This window comes from Globicephala melas, chromosome 15 (assembly GCF_963455315.2).
Source record: "Globicephala melas chromosome 15, mGloMel1.2, whole genome shotgun sequence".
In the NCBI taxonomy this organism is placed as follows: Eukaryota; Metazoa; Chordata; class Mammalia; order Artiodactyla; family Delphinidae; genus Globicephala; species Globicephala melas.
Window position 1 is genome coordinate 50,013,860 of NC_083328.1, and position 21,724 is coordinate 50,035,583.

The window sequence follows — 21,724 nt, forward strand, 5'->3', positions numbered from 1 at the left end:
GCCTGCCCCTGCCTCCGGTGCTGTGTCCTCTGGTCACCAGAGCCCTTGCTCTCTCTAGGGCTCTGAGCTGCAAACCTGCCTGCCCAAGTCCAAAATCAGATATGCAGAGCTCTTTGTACTTGGAAGTTTAATGCTTCCCTCCCACATTTGGGTTTATCCAAGAAGGGTCTGAAAACTGTGGGGCATCTGTTGTGAAAGTATCTGTTGCCACAATAATGCTGCCTAACAAGCCACTCCAAAACCCAGCGTCTTCAAACAACAATCACTATTAGTTCTCAAGGTTATGGTTCAGGTGGGCGGTCCTTCTGCTTGGGGCTCTGCTGACCTCTGCTGTGCTTGCTTGTGAGTCGGTGGTCAGCTGGAGGATGACTGCTCAAGAATGGCCTCACCCGCATGCTTGTTCGTCAGCTGGCTGCTGGCTGGGGGGATGGCACGGCTGTCCCTCATCCTCCAGCAGACTAGTCTGGATATTGTCACATGATGATAGCTAAGGGTCTGAGAGAGAAGGGTGCTCAAGGGCACTGGAGGTGAGGCTTGGAGCTGGAAAAACATTCCTTCTGCTCTATTTTACCCATCAAAACAAATCACAGACCAGCCCAGGTTCCAGGGGTGGGAAACACAATCTGCATCTAGCTTAGAGAAACTGCAAAATCACATTGCAATGAGTGTGCAAGGGGTGGAAAATCAGGGCCATTTTTTTTTTTTTTTTTTGTATTCAATCTACTACATGTGGCTGGGGTATGAAAACAGAGGCATTGGAAATCAGGTCTTTTCCCTTCTGCAAAGCATCTGTGGGGTAGCAGCTGCTCTCCAGGCCTCCTGTAGCCTTGACTCTGACCCCACAAAACCAGTCAAACCTGTTCTCCAGCCTTCTTTTATGCTTTATTCCTTTGGGGCTCAGCAGACTTTTAATCCTGCTGGTCAAATAAATGTGTGGAAACCTGAGTGAGCACATAAAAAGGAAATGTTTTAGGTCAAGTTTCCCAGAAGAGCCCAGAATGGGGATTTTCGTCAAGTGATTTGTTGTGGAAAGAATCTCAGGAAAGGGGAGGGGACTAAGGTGTGGGTGTGTTCTCCCACTCTGAGACAAGGAAGCTGGGCTTGTTTGCCCCATATCTGTCAGTCATTGGCTATGGCTGCCCCTGGGTGAGGGGAGACACACATCTCCATTGCTGTGGCTTCCATCAGCCTTGGGAAATTTTCTAGAAGATGTAGTCATGAGCTCTTAATAGCAACACTCAGAGCAGCTGGGGAATGGGAATGTGATCCAGGAAAGGGGGTTCTGGGCTGGACCCCAAGAGCATTTGCTAACAGAGGCACTATTTAGAAACTGAATTCTGAACTCAAAGAAGATCTAGGGAAAATTTAGCAGAGACCTGATAACTGTTTCCCAATTTTGATGAGTTGTAATGACACATAGAGGAACCCATTCTGTACATTCTGTAGGCAGATCTAAGATCCATAATTGGACTCTCAATAGAGGCAGATTTGGGCTTAACAGAAGGGGAGAACATTGCATAATTTGAGAATTCTGAAAATGAAAAGGAAGGCCCTGGGAGTGGTGAATTTTTGAAAAAGAGATTGGGCAACATTCGGTGGGAAGATAGTATAGGATATTAGTTAGGTTCTCAAAGAAAGAAACCGAGGGATGATGACTAAAATCCCACATCCTTGAGTTCTTGATGTTCTGGTCAGAGATTCAAGAGGGAAGAGTATAAAGGGGACATTCATTCAGGGCAAATACACTTCTTCTATTAATACAGAGCTTTGGCCTCAATCCGTTGTTTATCACCCCCAGCTCTGCCTGGCTGGGCCACATGCCAGCTGAGAGGTAGATTGAAGGGAACTTCATGAAGTCAGAGTGAGCCCTGGTGAACATGCAACATCAGCTAAAAAGGAGAAGAGAAAGGTGGACGTTTAAAGAAATGTCAAAATAGACCCCAAGAAGAACGGTCACCCAAAACAACATTGCCCAGCCCTGCCTTTGAGTCTTATTGGAGGTAGACCCTCACATATTTGGGTGTTTGGCTTAGCACAGAGTCCAGTGGAATTTTCTCATGCCTCTAGTCTGGCTGCACAATAAAATCACTTGGAGACCTTTTAAAAACCTTATTGTTCAGCTTCTCTCCAGAACAATAAAATCAGAACTTCTGGGGATGGGAGACATATCGGTAATTTTTAGTTAGAGCAGTAATCCTCAGACTTTAGCATGCGCCAGAGTTATCTGGTGGGCTTGTTGAAATATAGATTTCTGAGCCCCAACCTCAGAGATTCTGATTCAGCAAATCTGGGAAAGGCCTAAAAATTTGCCTTTTTAACAAGTACCCAGGTGATGCCAACGCTGCTGGTCTGGGAACCACATTTTAAGAACCCACCGATAGAGACAGACAGAAAGAAGGAGGAAATCCTGTCTGTGATGGTTTCAGTGTAAGCCTGCCTCAAGTGAGGGCTTGATGTGGGTGACTCTTCCATGTCCTTTCTTGAATTCCCTAGTTCTGTGGCTGTTCACACTGGCCCCAAAAGCTGGATATTATTTGTATTCAGCTGTGGGGTGCCATATAGTCAGACTCTCAAAATGGTTGGGTAAACATTTTCAAGATATCCTAGGTATTCAACAGTGGGTAGAAACAAACCCATGTTGGGCCAAATAGGTGTTTGAAACCTTATCTTCCCCTGAAGATACCAGGGTATTTCTTGGGAGTCATCTCACATTTGTATTGAGTTTCAGGCCCCAACGACTTCCTTTGGCTGCATCTGCTTGCTAAGAGCTCCCCGCCCCATCCCCACAAAGCTTACTTGAGGGAAAATCTTTTCTCCAATATCAATAAGTTTGGAAGATACTTAGGTGACATTGTCACATATGCCTCTTTTGAAGACTCTCTCTCACTGTCTACTAATAATTGCTAACTTCCCAAAGAAGCCAGGAGAGATTAATTTTCTGTATGAGCTGATTTATGACTGGCCACCTCTGAGAAGATAGCCTGAGTCACTCTCCTTGACCCGTGCTCACTGCAGAATATTCAGGGATAAAAATCTTCTCTTTAAACACAGAAAATGTATGGGCAAACTTCAAGTTCCTCCATCTAAATTCGCAATTAATCTAGAGACTAGATAGGAAAAGCAAATAAAGACCATTTACAGGGCAGCAAAAAGGGATGCCCCAAATATGGGTTTTCTGGCCCTGTTCCCAGGTTGTGACCATGAAGCCTTTGCTTGTCACGTTCCCTTGTTTCCCCAAATAAGGATGAGGCTGACTCTGCTCCAATTATAAGGCCTAAGTAGTTTAAAATTTAAGATGTTTTTGAGAATCCATACAACAGGAGGATAACTATAATATTACTACTACTACTATCATTTATTGAGCATAAGTCACTGTTTTAATGACTGAATCCTGAATTCTTAGAAGTCATTTAGTCCTCCTGATGCCCTTGGGTGATGAATTCAATTACTCCTCCACGTTTTAGGTGGGTGATCTGGGCAAAGAGAGGGAGCTGACTTGAACTCAATCACAGCTGTTAAAGGGGTGAAGCCAGGATTAGAAGCTCAGCAGGCTGACTTTAGGGCTCTTGACCTCATGATGTACTGAACAAAACAAAACAAATCAAAAACAACCTGACACAGGGATGAACTAGTCTCAGGGAAAGTTTTTTTGTTTTGTTTTGTGTTTTGTTTGTTTGTTTGTTTTACTGTCAGGCCTGTGGAGAAAGTCGGGGTGGCATATTTATGAAAGGAGGAAGTTTTGTGGGGGTCAAAAGAATTTAGGTGTCTTCAGCTTTGAAACCAGAGCAGGGGAGGTAAAGGGCTCATTAACAATTACAAGTGACCCTTGAACAACATGGATTTTAACTGTGTGGGTACACTTAAACTTGGATCTTTTTTTCACTGAATAATACTACAGTATTACAAGATTCAAGGTTGGGAATTCTCTGGCGATCCAGTGGTTAGGACTCTGCACTTTCACTGCTGAGGGCTGGGATCAATCCCTGGTCACGGAATTAAGATCCTGCAAGCTGTGTGGCCAAAAAAAAAAAAAAAAAAAAAGAGATCCGAGGTTGGTTGAATTCACAGATACAGAACTGCGAATACAGGAGAAATGTGCACATAGAGGGCTGACTATAAGTTATACTTGGATTTTCAACTGCACAGAGGGTCAGTGTCCCTAACCTTGCTTGTACAAGGGTCAACTTTATAGCTTGCCCAATTATTTGTTATAATATTTTTTTTTACCATCTGAACAAAGGCAATGATTTATTGGTAATGGCAATGAATGAAATATTGAAAGTCTTATACACACTACTATATATAAAGTAAATAATCAATAAGGATCTACTGTATAGCACAGGGAACTCTACTCAATACTTTGTAATGGCCTATATGAGAAAATAATCTAAAAGAGTGTATATATATATATATATATATGTATAACTGATTCACTGTGCTGTATACCTGAAATTAACACAACATTGTAAATCAATTACATATTTTTTTAATTAAATTAAAAAAAAAAAGAAGGTCTCTGGCGAGAATCAAGCAATTATCCAAGAGCTGTAGATCTGATTGCAATATGGTCTTCCAGTGTCTTTTGTACCTTAGTGACTTTCTCCTTTTTTGCAAACTACTCATTTGAAATCATTCATGTTTGCTGCCTGGACTGGAGTTCCAATAAAAGTAAAATATGAAATTCTAGTTGTTTCTTCTTCACTTGATTGGACTAAATAAATATAGTTATGCTGTTAACATTCTGAAACTTAACATATGAAGTGGGACAATACCATCTTCTTTAATACCATCCTCTGAGAGTTCCAGAGCTGGAATTGGTTCACTTCTTTCTGCCTCTTCAAAATCCATAGATAGGGGTAAATTGATAGAAATTTTTACGTATTTCGGACCCTGACCATTATCTGGACCTTGAAATTTCATTGAATAAAGCTTAACAGGCTGATTGAAGACTACAGTAATAAGCAGCTGTCCATCCCAATCAGATTCCAAGAAGGTCATGTCTTTTCATAAACAGTTGTCAAATCCATGCTCCTCACTTTCATTAAGACATTCACAGCCAGATTTGTTAATAAAAAAGCATAAAATCCATATAGCCTTTTGGAATATCTGTGTCCTCATTGCTTCCAGGGCTGTTTTCTAAGTGCTGCTTGGTTTTTTCTTCTAGTCCCACAGCATCTGCTCCTTGATACTGATCAACTCTCACTTTGTTTCAAAAAAACAAAAAGGTAGGTATTGCTGACATATTGTTGGTGGCAGCTGTTCCCTGACACTGATGTACACCTACTTCCAAGGAAACTGCTTGTGGATACTTATTACACATAGAGCTGAATGCTGGGGCAATCCTTAAACACGGTCCACACCCTCGCATGGTGAATTTGACCATGGTGAGTCTGGAAATCCAGGTCACTCCTGACCCGTTTCACACCCACCACTCTCAGAGAGCCTGGCAGGGTGGCCACAACACCACTGGCTTCAAAACTGAAGGAGAAGAAGGCCCTGGAGAGGAAGGGGGGAGGCTCAGGAAGACCTAGGCCTGGACAAAGGAGGTGGTGACCCTGGCGTCTTCTCCAGGGTCCTCCAGTGCCGAGTCAGGCCAGAGAGCGGAGCAGCAGAGGGGGCGGGATGGGAGGGGGAGAGGAAAGATGAGGGAAGAGAAGGCCTATAATTTTATATGATGTAATCATAGATGCATTTATACAATATATAATGTAAGATACAACTAACAACACATTATACGTATGAGATATATAATACACACTATATTGATTATAATGTGTTATACATTTAAAATTATATATAGTTTTTTATATATATTTTATAACATTATAGTGTGTATATATATATGTATATATATAAACATACATATATATTAATTTTTGGAATAGGTTTTGGGATAGTTTTATTAGGCTATTATTCACCTACCACAAAATTCAGTAAAGTCCACAAATCCAAAAAGGGAGTAAATAAAATGGGGCTGATAGAAAACTCTCCTTCTTGGGGTGTCTGCAGATGGCCCATCTGATCAGGAATTTGATTACATGGGTTGATCAACATATGTAACAGAGGACAGGCTATTGAAATGTTTTCTTTCCCAGCTTCTAGCCTATAGGCTAGGTGAGAACGATCATTTTTATTTTTCAAAAGATAAAATTTTAGTTATCAATATTTCTCAATGCCAACTATAATAATTGCATCCAATTTGTTTATTAAATCATTTCAAATTTAGGGCAATATCTCTTTTAATTTTGTGGTTTTAACGTTTTTCTTATAAGCAAAATAAGACAGGATTTAAAAATTCCTGGGCTTGTTTTCTTTGACCACGTCTGACCACATCTGAGTCTGGTTTCTAAGTTCCTAATTGTTTCAGTCAGGTTCTCATTCTCCTTAAATTGTCGTTGAGCTGTTGAAGAGGGTTACAATTTCCTCCATATTTATTTGAAATTGAATGATCAATTAAAATATACACTAACTAACCCCTAAACTGACTGGACTTCTAAGAGATTTTTCAAAATGTATTTAAGGGAAAAGTAAAATAAATGATGCTTGAATGGTTAAAAGCTCTACAATTCTTTAAAAAGCCCATTTTAATTTAGGCTGAAACCCATGCAATGTGAAAAGTGCTACAAAGAACAGAGTGGGGGCAGTGAGGGTGCTTGTGTTCTTCATCCAAGGGAAGGTAGAAATAGTAAAAGCAGAGAGATGAAGATTAGCGGAGACAAAGAAAGGGATGGTGGCTTCCGATCTGGCACCCTAGCATCTCCTTAGAATTAAATGGATGTGAGGCCCATGAGGGAAGCTTGGCCCCAGCCTCTGGGAAACCAGTCTCACAAAGTACCCTGCACCCAAGAGTAACAGACAATGAGGTGTCTGTCAGAGCCACCTTCCCTCCAAGGACTATGCACATCTGAACAAGGAGCATACAGGGTCCAAACACCATGGGGGGGAGCCCCTCAAATTCTATGCTGCACACAACTTCTTGGACCCTTCTGGGAACTGGGGGCGTGGGAGCAAAGACTCTTCATACTCACTGAGACTGAATCTTCCTCAACCCAAGTGAAAAGAGGACTGAGAGTCAGGTACAATTTAATTTTTTTAGATTGAAGAATAAAGTATTGTGCCATACTTTTAAACATGAGAATTTTTGGCAGCAGAAACAAGCTGACAACTTACGTTAAAAGTTTTCTCTTTGATCTCTGCATTTTCTCACCTCTGGGAAATGTGTCAGACCCAAGCTGACATGGGTAAGGCAGGTACTTTGTTGCTGGAATAAGAAGAGATGATGGAGGCAAATCCACAGTGATGGAAACTCTCCCACTTATATTTAACATGGGCCTTCTGGGTTCCATGCTTTAAGAATGGAGGCACTGTGAAAAGACAAAGGACCCAGAACCCAGGGGTTGTTCAAAAATCACTTTACCTTGTCAGAGACAGCACCAGGGTACAGCTAAGAGAATGAGCTGGGTTCAATCTGAGCTTCACCACTACTGCTGTGTGATCTGAGGAATGTTACTTATCTTCTCTGTGTTTCAAGTCCATTATTTGTATATGGGCATAATCATGGAGTATCCTATAATATTATTGAGATGATTAAATGAGCTAATATATCCATAGCATTTAGAACATTGTCTTGCCCAGGATTAGGGCTCAGTGAATGTTAGTATCATCATCATCATCTTTATCATCATTATTATTACATGGGATTATGTCAGGTGACCAGGGTACTAATTTGACTTTATTCCTTTCCTTTTGCAAAACAAAAAGGACTAAATCAAATGGACTAATATCAGCTATTTCTAAACACATTTTCAGCAGCAGAAATAACTTTTCCTAGACATAAACTTCTAAAGAAGCTAAGCATATATGTATTCATTGATATTCTTTTGATTCTAGTTGCTTAAGTCAACAAGCAAAATAAATTTATGGGCTCAAATTACAAAATAACCTAGGAAGGTCCAGCTTCAAGCATAGCTGGATACAGAGGTACAAACAAAGATATCAAGATCAGTTTGTCTGCCTCCTCTCTCCTCTGCTTTCCCTCCTTCTACTCCATTCCCAGGATCCTTGCCTCCTCATCACAGGGTGACCACTGGAAGCTCTCAGAGTAACATCCTTTTAATGTCCAAACTAGTGAAGAAGAGTAAACATCTTTCCCCCAGAATTCCCTGTGAAGGTCCTGATGTTCACTTTGATTGGCTGGCCTAGACCTCATGTCCAAGCCTACAGCAATCATAATGGCCAGAGGAATGTGTTGCACTGATTGGTCACTGGAGTCACATGTCCCACCCCTGAGGCTGGAAAGAAGCCCTGACCCTGAGAACAGAGAAAAGGAAAAGGTTGTTCCCACTAGGCTTGCTCTGCACCCTACCTCCTTGACAGTCCCTTCTCGAAACCCCAAGTGCTCCTAGTTTGAAACTCCTTGTACGTGGGGATCTCTAGCATTCTGCACGTTTGCTAGGATGCAAATCCTATCGAAGCAGTTACTACGGTCAGGGGCCAGAGTAGTGCCCTTGGGGAGGTTCCATTGATTCTTTATCAAATCATAGCCTGCAGACAGCTACCAGCTCCAACGTCCCGTGTGGCATTGCTTTGTCTCTGTGTGCCCACATCAGTGCCGCCTACCACAGCCTTGTATCTAGTGGGGGCAGGAGAATCATCTGGGTTCAGTTCTACATCACATTATGAGTGATGCCTCCTCTTCTAGTTATTTACTGCAATGTAACCAACAACCTCAAAACATAGGGTCTTAAGACAATAATCATTTATTAGTGTCTCTCATGGTTCTGGGGTCAGCCAGGCTCCTCTGGGCACATCTGGCTCCCAGCTCTCGGTGGTTACAGTCAGAAAGCAACTAGAGCTAGAGTCATCTTGAAGTTTTCTATGTTCACATGCATGGCATTCCGTGACCTGGGAAGATGGAATAGCTGGGGCTGGAACAGCTGGGGCTCATTGGCCATCTCTCTTCTCTCTCAGTGGCCTCTCCACCTGGTACCTTCAGCACATGGCAGCCTCAGTGTTACTTCTGTTGCACTCCTTAGGTTGAGGCAATGACAAAGCCCACCCGATTTCAAGGGGTGTGAACACAGACCCTACCCCTTAGTGGGAGAGTGTCAAAGGATGCATAGCCCTCTTAAACCATCATATCTCCTGGGGAGGGCAGGGGGTCAACATAAAATCATGTTTTAGAGTTTATCCTTGGTCATGCTATTCTAATTCAGTCCTGCCCTTGGCAGAAATGAGGTGTGATTATCAGGACATACCAAGAAAAATGGCTTCTTAAACAACTGTGAGCCAAAAAAGAGGCTTAGACACCACATTAAGTGCAGCGGTCTGGACATATTGACCTATTTTGGATAGTTGGGATCCCTTCTAACCCTTGCAGAAATACTGCAATCTTCACCCTAGTGCAGTTTGAGCTTTTGCAATGGAATACAGCTAGAACCAAGAAAAACATTCTCTTTTTCACTTACTGATTAAAAGCAGTGAGCCACTCTTGAGAGACAGTGAATACAATTTGATGTTATTATGCAGAGTTTGACCATTGGGGGGAAAATACAATGTTATCTTTAAGGTAGGCTCTCGTTTTAATTGCAAATTTTAGAATGGGGCTTCACATCCAGGATAAGAAGGAAAATACACAAACTGCTGACTGAATCGATGCTCAACACTCTGCTCTCTGTGTCCTCCTCGTCCTTGGGGTGATTACTAAGCATGTAAGCAAAATCAGAAGTCAGGGAGAAAGTAAGAAAGGAATGCATATACATGAGCCTCCAGAGGAAACCATTTCAGGCTGGATTATGGAATCCTGATTCTCAGTGAATTGCAAGAGTGTTTAAGAAAAGATTGCACAGGTGAAAGTGTGAAGCTATTGTCAAAACATGCAAATGTTTTGTCTTCCTTTTAATTTCTGACCCCAAGTCAGTCCTAACCCCTTTTATTGGATCTTAAATGTCTCAAAATTAGGGGGCTTCCCTGGTGGCACAGTGGTTGAGAGTCCGCCTGCCGATGCAGGGGATACGGGTTTGTGCCCCGCTCCGGGAAGATCCCACATGCTGCGAAGTGGCTGGGCCCGTGAGCCATGGCCGCTGAGCTTGCGCGTTCAGAGCCTGTGCTCCGCAACGGGACAGGCCACAGCAGTGAGAGGCCCGCGTACCGCAAAAAAACAAAACAAAACAAATGTCTCAAAAATAAAGGAAGAACATAACTTCTCATTATAGAATTGACCTCTTACTGGGAGCTAAGTTCTCCTGAATAAAGAGGTCTAGATAAAATTATTAAACCAAAGCAAAGATGATCTCCAGCCTTCTGCTCCTTAATGTGCTAACATTCGGGTCTGCAAAATCCATTCTCTTCCTAGTGACTCTGGCAGTGCTAACTCTGGGATGCTATGGCCAACTCCTTTCTTCTCAAGGGCCAAGACTCTGTCCAGTTAACAGGCAAATGTTTATAAACCTGGCCATTCAATAGGTATTCAATTTGCATTTTCTGAGCACCAACCACATGCCAGGGACTGTTCTACATACTTGTTTTACAGAAATGAATAAGCCAGTCATAATTTTGATGTATGAAACTTACAGTTTGGTACCATGTCTTTCTAGAAGAGCAGCCGTGGGAGGGGGGAATTCTATACATTAATCATAACTACTGTAGAGCCAAGAGGGAGATGAAAAGAGAGTTTTCTAAGCTTTGTAGTTGAATGATGCTCCTCTTCTTTCCCCAGTCCTATACATATTCTCTAGGAAAAGTATGGAGAACCCCAGATGTGGCTGATATAATAGAAGATGTTTTCTGTAAGGCTGAGCTATTAGTTAACTTTCTCCAAGATAGAAAATCACAAATATTGGTTCAAAGTGCATGCATATCATTCCCTATCAACACAAAATTTTGTTTTGGGGAACAGAGCTGGATTTATTAACTTGTGGCTAATGCTGAAGGGAAAAGACCATGATGCTGTTGCTGGTGAAAAAAAATCAATGGGCAGGTGGAGTATGGAACCCATTCAATCAACAAATATTTATTAAGTTCCCAGAGGTCCTAGGGTTATCATGGAAAACAAGACAGAGTGACTCCTCTTGTGAATTTTGTGTTCTGGCTGGGGATACAAATAGTAATGAGTGCAAAAAAAAAAAAAAATCTATAATGATAGTGAAGATGATCCAGGACCTCGGAAAAAGAATGGAGGCAAAAATCGAGAAGATGAAAGAAATGTTTAATAAAGACATAGAAGAATGAAGAAAAAGGAAATAGAGATGAACAATACAATAACTGAAATGAAAAATACACTAAAAGGAATCAATAGCGGAATAACTGAGGCAGAAGAACGGATAAGTGACCTGGAAGACAGAATGGTGGAATTCACTGCTGCAGAACAGAATAAAGAAAAAAGCATGAAAAGAAATGAAGACAGCCTAAGAGACCTCTGGGACAACATTAAATGCAACAACATTCACATTATAGGGGTCCCAGAAGGAGAAGAGAGAGAGAAAGGACCCAAGAAAATACTTGAAGAGATTATAGTCTAAAACTTTCCTAACATGGGAAAGGAAATAACCACCCAAGTCCAGGAAGTACAGAGAGTCCATACAGGATAAACCAAAGGAGAAACATGCCAAGACACATAGTAATCAAATTGGCAAAAATTAAAGACAAAGGAAAATTATTAAAAGAAGCAAGGGGAAAACAACGAATAACATACAAGGGAACTCCCATAAGGTTAACAGCTGATTTCTCAGCAGAAACTCTACAAGCCAGAAGGGAGTGGCATGACATACTTAAAGTGACGAAAGGGAAGAAACTACACCAAGATTACTCTACATGGCAAGGATATCATTCAGATTTGATGGAGGAATCAAAAGCTTTACAGACTAGCAAAAGCTATGAGAATTCAGTACCACCAAACCAGCTCTACAGCAAATGCTAAAGGAACTTCTCTAAGTGGGAAACACAAGAGAAGAAAAGGACCTACAAAAACAAACCCAAAACAATTAAGAAAATGTTCGTGGGAGCATACATATCAATAATTACCTTAAACGTAAATGGATTAAATGCTCCAACCAAAAGACACAGGCTTGCTGAATGGATACAAAAAGAAGACCCATATAAATGCTGTCTACAAGAGCCCCACTTCAGACCTGGGGACACATACAGACTGAAAGTAAGGGGATGGAAAAAGATATTCCATGCAAATGGAAATCAAAAGAAAGCTGGAGTAGCGATATTCATATCAGATAAAATAGACTTTAAAATATAGAACGTTACAAGAGACAAGGAAGAACACTACATAATTATGAAGGTATCAATCCAAAAAGAAGATTTAACAATTATAAATGTATATGCACCCAACATAGGAGCACCCCAATACATAAGGTAACTGCTAACAGTTATAAAAGAGAAAATTGACAGTAACACAATAATAGTGGGGAAATTTAACACCTCACCTACACCAATGGACACATACACCAAACAGAAAATTAATAAGGAAGCACAAGCTTTAAAAGACACAATAGATCAGATAGATTTAATTGATATTTACAGGACATTCCATCCAAAAACAGCAGATTACACTTTCTTCTGAAGTGTGCACAGAACATTCTTCAGGATAGATCACATACTGGATCACAAATCAAGCCTCAGTAAATGTAAGAAAATTGAAATCATATCAAACATCTTTTCTGACCACAATGCTATGAGATTAGAAATGAATACAGGGGAAAAAAACTTAAAAACCACAAACACATGGAAGCTAAACAATACGTTACTAAATAACCAAGAGATCACTGAAGACATCAAAGAGGAAATTAAAAAATACCTAGAGACAAATGACAATGAAAACACGACAATCCAAAACCTATGGGATGCAGCAAAAGCAGTTCTAAGAGGGAAGTTTATAGCTATAAAAGCCTACCTCAAGAAACAAGAAAAATCTCAAATAAACAATTTAACCTTGCACCTAAGAGAACTAGAGAAAGAAGAACAAGCAAAACCCAAAGTTAGCAGAAGGAAAGAAATCATAAAATCAGAGCAGAAATAAATGAAATACAAACAAAGAGAACAATAGCAAAGATCAATAAAACTAAAAGCTGGTTCTTTGAGAAGATCAACAAAATTGATAAACCATTAGTCAGACTCATCAAGAAAAAGAGGGAGAGGACTCAAATCAATAAAATTAGAAATGAAAAGGAGAAGTTACGACAGACACCACAGAAATAGAAAGCATCCTAAGAGACTACTACAAGCAACTCTAGGCCAATAAAATGGACAACCTGGAAGAAATGGACAAATTCTTAGAAAAGTATAACCTTCCAAGACTGAACCAGGAAGAAATAGAAAATATGAACAGACCAATCACAAGTAATGAAATTGAAACTGTGATGAAAAATCTTCCAACAAACAAAAGTCCAGGACCAGATGGCTTCACAGGTGAATTCTATCAAACGTTTAGAGAAGAGCTAACATCCATCCTTCTCAAACTCTTCCAAAAAATTGCAGAGGAAGGAACACTCCCAAACTCATTCTATGAAGCCACCATCACCCTGATAGCCAAACCAGACAAAGATACTACAAAAAAAGAAAATTACAGACCAATATCACTGATGAATACAGATGCAAAAATCCTCAACAAAATACTAGCAAACAGAATCCAACAACACATTAAAAGGATCATACACCATGATCATGATCAAGTGAGATTTATCCCAGGGATGCAAGGAATCTTCAGTATATGCAAATCAATCAATGTGATGCACCATATTAACAAATTGAAACATAAAAACCATATGGTCATCTCAATAGGTGCAGAAAAAGCTTTTGACAAAATTCAACATCATTTATGCTAAAAACTATCCAGAAAGTGGGCATAGAGGGAACCTACCTCAAGATAATAAAGGCCATATACAACAAACCCACAGCAAACATCATTCTCAATGGTGAAAAACTGAAAGCATTTTCTCTAAGATCAGGAACAAGACAAGGATATCCACTCTCACCACTATTATTCAGCATAGTTATGGAAGTCCTAGCCATGACAATCAGAGAAGCAAAAGAAATAAAAGGAATACAAATTGGAAAAGAAGAAGTAAAATTGTCACTGTTTGCAGATGACATGATACTATACATAGAGAATCCTGAAGATGCCACCAGAAAACTACTAGAGCAAATCAATGAATTTGGTAAAGTTGCAGGATACAAAATTAATGCACAGAAATCTCTTGCATTCCTATATACTAATGATGAAAAATCTGAAAGAGAAATTAAGGAAACACTCCCATTTACCACTGTAACAAAAAGAATAAAATACCTCGGAATAAACCTACCTAGGGAGACAGAAGACCTGTATGCAGAAAACTATAAGATACTGATGAAAGAAATTAAAAATAACACCAACAGATGGAGAGATATACCATGTTTTTGGATTGGAAGAATCAATATTGTGAAAATGGCTATACTACCCAAAGCAATCTACAGATTCAATGTGATCCCTATCAAATTACTAATGGCATCTTAAATCTTGTATGGAGACAAAAAAGACCCCCAATAACCAAAGCAGTCTTGAGGGAAAAAAGTGGAGCTGGAGGAAACAGACTCCCTGACTTCAGACTATACTACAAAGCTACAGTATTCAAGATGATATGGTACTGGCACAAAAACAGAAATATAGGTCAATGGAACAAATAGAAAGCCCAGAGATAAAACCACATACCTATGGTCAACTAATCTATGACAAAGGAGGCAAGGATATACAATGGAGAAAAGACAGTCTCTTCAATAAGCAGTGTTGGGAAAACTGGACAGCTACATGTAAAAGATTGAAATTAGAACACTCTCTAACACCATACACAAAAATAAACTCAAAATGGATTAGAGACCTAAATGTAAGACAGGACACTATAAAACTCTTAGAGGAAAACATAGGAAGAGCACTCTTTGACATAAATCACAACAAGATCTTTTTTGACCCACCTCCTAGAGTAATGGAAATAAAAACAAAAATAAACAAATGGGACCTAATGAAACTTAAAGGCTTTTGTACAGCAAAGGAAACCATAAACAAGATGAAAAGACAACCCTCAGAATGGGAGAAAATATTTGCAAACGAATCAACGGACAAGGGATTAATGTCAAAAATATATAAACAGCTCATGCGGCGCAATATTACAAAAACAAACAACCCAATCCAAAAATGGGCAGAAGACCTAAATAGACATTTCTCCAAAGAAGACATACAAATGGTCAAGAAGCACATGAAAAGCTGCTCAACATCTCTAATTATTAGAGAAATGCAAATCAAAACTACAATGAGGTGTCACCTCACACCAGTTAGAATGGGCATCATCAGAAAATCTACAAACAACAAATGCTGGAGTGGGTGTGAAGAAAAGGAACTCTCTTGCACTGTTGGTGGGAATGTAAATTGATACAGCCACTATGGAGGTTCCTTGAAAAACTAAAAATAGAATTACCATATGATCCAGCAATCCCACTACTGGGCATATACCCAGAGAAAACCATAATTCAAAAAGACACATGCACCCCAATGTGCATTGCAGCACTATTTACAATAGGTCATGGAAGCAACCTAAATGCCCACCAACAGATGAATGGATAAAGAAGATGTGGTACATATATACAATGGAATATTACTCAGACATAAAAAGGAATGAAACTGGGTCATTTGTAGAGATGTGGATGGATCTAGAGACTGTCATACAGAGTGAAGTAAGTCAGAAAGAGAAAAACAAATATCGTATATTAACGCATATATGTGGAACGTAGAAAAATGGTATAGATGAACCGGTTTGCAGGGCAGAAATTGAGACACAGAGGTAGAGAATAAACGTTCTCTAATGGACACAAAGGGGGGAAAGCAGCAGGGGGGTGGGGATGGTGGTGTGATGAATTGGGAGATTGGGATTGACGTGTATACACTGATGTGTATAAAATGGATGACTAATAAAAAATATAATTAAAATAAATTAAAAAATTAAAATAAATTATACAATTTCAGAATAAGGTGGAAGAGAATGACAGAGATAGGTCATGTTTTAGATAAATTAATCACAGGAGGGTTTTTAAGGAGTTGATATTTAAGCTGGCCCTGACCAATGAGCAGTAATGAGGCATGCAAGGCTCTATGGGAAGATGGTTCCAGGCAGAGAAGACAGCATGGGACTAAGCAAGAGATCCAGTGGGACAGGCCAAAACAGAGCGGTACAAGGAGCAGGGTGACTGGTCATAGTACTTACCTAGTTTGTGTTGAGCCACCTGATAGGGGAAAGAAATTTGGAAAGAATTTCTATTTGGAAGGAAATGATCTAGATATTTAAACAAGATTATGTACAGCTCAGAGGCAGAGCATTGAGGAAAAATTGATACCATGAAAGCTGGGTAAATTCTTCCTATATAGGTAAAAATCAACCCTTGAGATGTAGGTAAAACTGAGCTGACTGATGAGGTCCAGCAGCTGCTGAGAAGAAATGTGAAGACCTTGAAGCAGGAAGGCTCTGACAAGTTTAACTTTGGAGTCCACCGGCTTTCAGAATTGAGGGTCAGGTGACCTTATTCTATGGGGTGAAGGTAGAAAGTGATTGCTTCCTTCTTTGCTTAAGCTGCCATCCTGGAAATGTACTAGAAGACTGGATTCTTTATAAGCTTTAGCCACAGCACATCAGAATAGAGTTAAATTTTTATAAAGAAGAAAAGGAAAATTACCAATCCAATGCTTTCTGTTCTGCGGTAGCCAGATGAGAATAACCCAAAGTCCTCAAGTGTCCATGGTCCCTCAGGGTCCCATGATAAGGAGAAATCCCAACATCATTTAAGTAATACCCCTACCTGCACCGTGATGCTGACTGTTCTCACTCTTGGCTCGTGAGGTCACTGCAGGGCTTTGTGATTCTGCAGGAGGAAACTGTTGAGTAGACTCGGATGATGGAGACTATGAATCCATAGTAAGTCTTGCTTGCTGCTCTCCGTGTTATGTGGAATGCTTTCAGATTTCTCTTCTCTTTTGGACGCTATGGCCAAAGGGTAGAGTTGACTCTTTTTCCAATGTGTTTTTTGCCATCTTCCCTTTCAGAAATATAATGTCTTATGCTTCCTCTCTGATATTCTAGTCTATTCTCCAAAACTGTGAACTTTTCTTTGAGCACGAATTGCTTTCTGCCTCTCAGGAATGGGGACTACTTCCCACTCTTTGCTCCTATCTCTGGCTGGTACATGGTCTGGCCCAGGGTCTTCTTCCTGTACTTCCACAGACCCCTGTTCTTCTTGGACATCCTGGAAGTGGAGAGGTTCCCTCTTGACCTTCCCATGGAGTAAGGCTTCCAGTAGCATCAGTACAAGGTCAACAAAAGACATACTAACCTTTGAAGCCATAGGCCTGCCTCTTATGATTGATTCCCTTTTATCTCTTGTGTTTCTCATAGTTCTTGTCTACTCAGTCTAGAGACAAAAGTCTGCCTGTTATTGGACTCAAGTAAAATTTACTTCAGCCCCACCTTGTGGTCCTTAGTCAAACTTAAAGGAAAGTTGTTTTGGCAGATATTAAACTGGCTCACCAAATCTGTTTCCCTTTCTTCCTGGTTACACAGCTAGACCACATTTCCCAGATTCCTCTACAGTTACTTGTGGCCATGTGTCTGAATTCTATCTAGTAGAATGTGGCCCATGAAGATTTCCCATGAGCTATCTTCCACTTTATTTTTTTCCCTATCTATCAGCTAGATGGAGAGGATTCTAAGAACTAAGATGGGGACTCATGAGATGAAGGAGTCTGGGTCTCACCAACCAGGAGAATCCAGTGGACTTTATATGAATTAGAAATATATTTTTGTATTTTGGGGCTACTGAAATTATAGGGGCTGTTTTTTATAGCAGCTAACATTACTTATCCTAAGTAATACAGTTGGTCACATCCCTTTCACAAGGTACTGTCCCACCCAGACACAATACATTCTCCTAAACTCCCCCCAGATCACCAGACCGTATTTTTGGGTCTTTGGCTCACTCCCAAGAGGCATGGAGTCTAATTAAGAACACATGTATAAGAAGCTGAGGCCCCTCTTTCCCACACCAGATCCCTGATAGCTAATATTTAGTGAGCACAGACTGTTAAGAAAAGCAGATTTAATATGAAGCTAATAAAGTTTAAGCTTGGGACCTCTCACATACATGGAGCTTTCCCAAGGCCTTGAAAAGGGCCTTAGCATGTTCACATATTTAAGTGTTTTCATAAAATCTGCAAATGCAAAATGTTTTAATTTTTTTTTTATTTGTGGGAGGGTATATTTAAATAAACTTCAGGCCCCACCAAATCTAGACACAGCCTCGAGGCTGAGTGTCTAACATATATTTTCAAATATCATCCTCACAGCCCTGAAATAATAGGTACTATTATTTTATGGAGAAGAAATCCGATGCATGAAGATTTTAAGTCACTTGCCCCAAGTCACGCAGCTCTGATTTTCTGGAGACAGAATTCAGGCACAGGCTCTAAAGCCCAAGCCTGTTGCCACCCTCATGGTGTCTCTAGCCCACCCATGGGTCACATGCATGTGGTCCAGGGAATCAAACCAGGAAGCATGAAGCAATAGCAGCAGTGTTTAGTATATTTCTCTTGGCTCCTCTGAATGACTTCCTTTGGACTCATCCTAATTTCTTCAGTCTCGGATAAGAAGAGCTGGAGAGTTTTTCTTCAGGGCTCCCTTAAAGTGTTCATTTCATACAACAAGAAACACATAGGATTTAGCATCAGAAGATGTGAGTTTTAGACTAAGGAAACAATGGGACGTAATGGCACAGATTTTGCCAAGAGTTTGATGTACGTAGCAGCAAGCAACTGGATCAAACGAACAGCTATGGGCTGTCCAAGGCAGTGGAACAGCTTCAAAGCTCATTACTACCTCAGCTTCCTCATGGTGCAAAATAACTGGAAGACGCGGAGGATAAAGAGGCAGGCTCAGAAAGGGGGTTAAAACGCGTAACTCCAGATGAGCCTTCAGGGCCAGCAATGCCCTGAGGATTGTGGGCGCACACCCAGCTGTTACCTCTGTGGTGGTTTGATCCCCAGCTAATACGCCAGCTGGTGGAGTATTATTTCCTTGTTGACTTTTTTGCTGCCACCTGGGGAGTCTTGGTAACTGTAAACAAAGATTTAGAACACTAATAAAGTGTCGGGCGCCAATGCAGTTTACTCTGTACTAAAATCAAGTAAGCTGTGGATGAGCAGCTGGCATGGGGGATCCCAGACATAAGGGCTGGTGGGAAGCAGGAGTCCAGGAGCAGGGAGGTGGGGTGAGAGAAAGGGATCTGACTGCTGCAGCCTGTCAGTTCAGAGCCCGACTTGGACTCAGGCACATGGAGTAGATGCTGTTGCATGGGCAGGGCCCCCAGCCCCTGGCTGCTTTCAGTGTTGGCTGCTAAGGGCTCACGGAGGCCTCCTTCCCCAAGAATTGCCCTTAACTGATGCCTAAGAGGTTATACCCCTATACCCCCCACCAGGAGAAGCCTATAGCAATGACTGACTGATGCAGGGGTACAAAAGGCCAGCCCCCTTGCCTTAAGGAGGGGATGATTGTGTCTCCAGAGCCTTTCATGGATCAGGCCAAGTTTAGATTTTGCCAGAACACACATCGTTGCTTGCCTTCTTCCCCTGTCCTGTCTTCTGTCCTCCCTTAGAGGCTTCTCCTAAGCATCCTTCCTCAATATACCCTGGGCACCTGATTTTTCCTGTCCTGGGCTCTGCTTCTGGGGAATCCGACCTAAGACACAATGAGGGTTTTAGGCCCCCAGTTGCCACAGCTAAGCCTGGCAGGAAGTGGGCAGGGCTTTGAAACAGGAAGTCCCCAGAGATGTGCATTTAGGGCACATCCTCCTGCTATGTATATACGTAGGGAATGGCAGGTAGAAATTGAAGACACATTTTGAGAAGCAAGTGTCAGCTCCCGGGAGAAACGAGTCAGCAGAGGATGGATGTCAGGGCCCTAACCTGGAAAGTACAACTGGTGCACATAGCAAGAAAATCAAAGACTATCCCAGTGCTAGAGCCTGGGTCAGCAAAGCCAGGGTAGAAAATGCTATGACTTGTAGGTTCCATGGAGGTTCAGGACTCATATGTGGCTCACCAAATCCTTCATCTGTTGGTAGCAAGACCCAGCTACTTAGTAGCCTTGTGAATCTGAGCAAGTTAATTTTCTTTTCTAAACCTCAATTTCTTCATTTGTCAAATGGCATACAGCATGCACTAAAATGGTAAATATTTTATTATATACATATCATTCTAAGCCACAGTGAGTAATGGAATTTTTGCCTGCTACAGGGAAGACCTGGATTTCTACATAGGGCCTACCTGTAGATCCAGACTTGGAAAGCAAAGGAAAACAAAGCTATGGGATAAAATATAGGGGCTGAAATAATGGCCACATCAACTCGAAAGGCCATGATGTTGCTTGTATGGCTACCTGTGGTCCTGCATCTTAAGGTCCAGACCTCTGTGGTGCCATTTTTGCATCTTCAGAGCCAGTCTTAAAAGCAAGAGGGAGAGGGAGAGAAAGAGGGAGAGACAGCTGTAAGCCAAGAATCCTCCAGATTTGAATATCACTTATCTAGAATTGGACCCAAGAGGGACTGTTGGGGACAGAAAGTTGGCCAATCAATTGTTATTGACCTCAAGTCTGAAACTGCAAGAGAATTTTTCTCAAGCTTGGCAGACACTACATTCACAATGCCAGATTCCCAGTGCGTAAATCCAACTGGAAATTCCCAAAGACCAGAGCACCAGGAACTCTGAGCCACTCAAATGTCTTTCCCTAGGATGACTCTCTACTCTCCCTATACTTCTGTACAGAGTTGTATCGTCTTTATTTTAGCAAAGGGTTCCAAGAAGCAGACCTTGAGATGAGAATTCCCATGCAACTTGATTTATTGAGGAAGTTCTCTTGGGAAAAATTGGGTGTGGAAAGCAGGACAGGGAAGGAAAGAAGCCAAGCCAAGTTCTAGCCTCAGCCTTAACCTTCAGGAGAGGTTGGTAATGTAAATTACACCTCAAATTTCGGCCTAACTCCAAGGCAAAAGAGCTGGGCTTTCCTTTTTCCACTCCAGTCAATCATTGGATAGGGACTACTTTTGAGGAACTTCTGTCTCTCAAGCCAACACAATAGCCCCAGGGAGGTTCTCCATAGAGCATCATAGAGATGGACAATTAGAAGTAAAACAGAAGACAAGGAAAAGCATACTGAAAAGGTCAAAGGGATCGAAGGGAATCTGAGTGGAACACCATTGGAGATGCTACACACTTACACTTATTCTTTTCTTTTATTTTATTTTTTTGCGGTATGCAGGCCTCTCACTGTTGTGGCCTCTCCCGTTGCAGAGCACAGGCTCCGGACGCACAGGATCAACGGCCATGGCTTATGGGCCCAGCTGCTCCGCGGTATGTGGGATCCTGTCGGACCGGGACACGAACCCGTGTCCCCTGCATCGGCAGGCGGACTCTCAACCACTGCGCCACCAGGGAAGCCCCACACTTACACTTATTTTAAGGGTATGGAAAAATCTAGTTTCTGCACATATGCAGTTTATTCTATTGGCTTTAGTGTTATAAAATTGGAAGGGCATAGGATTTAGCCTTAAAAGATGTGAGTTATAGTTGTTGTTCTAACTCATATAAACTTTTTGACCTTGGGTGGGTCACTTAACTTCCCAGAAACTTAGTTTCTACATCTATAAATGG

The 21,724-nt window shown here is 41.2% G+C and overlaps 1 pseudogene; it reads right to left on the minus strand.

The window, feature by feature from the left end:
• Positions 1 to 4,619: 4,619 nt before the first annotated feature.
• LOC115861517 (thioredoxin-like protein 1 pseudogene) overlaps positions 4,620 to 21,724 on the minus strand; it is a 43,362-nt pseudogene continuing 26,257 nt past the window's right edge.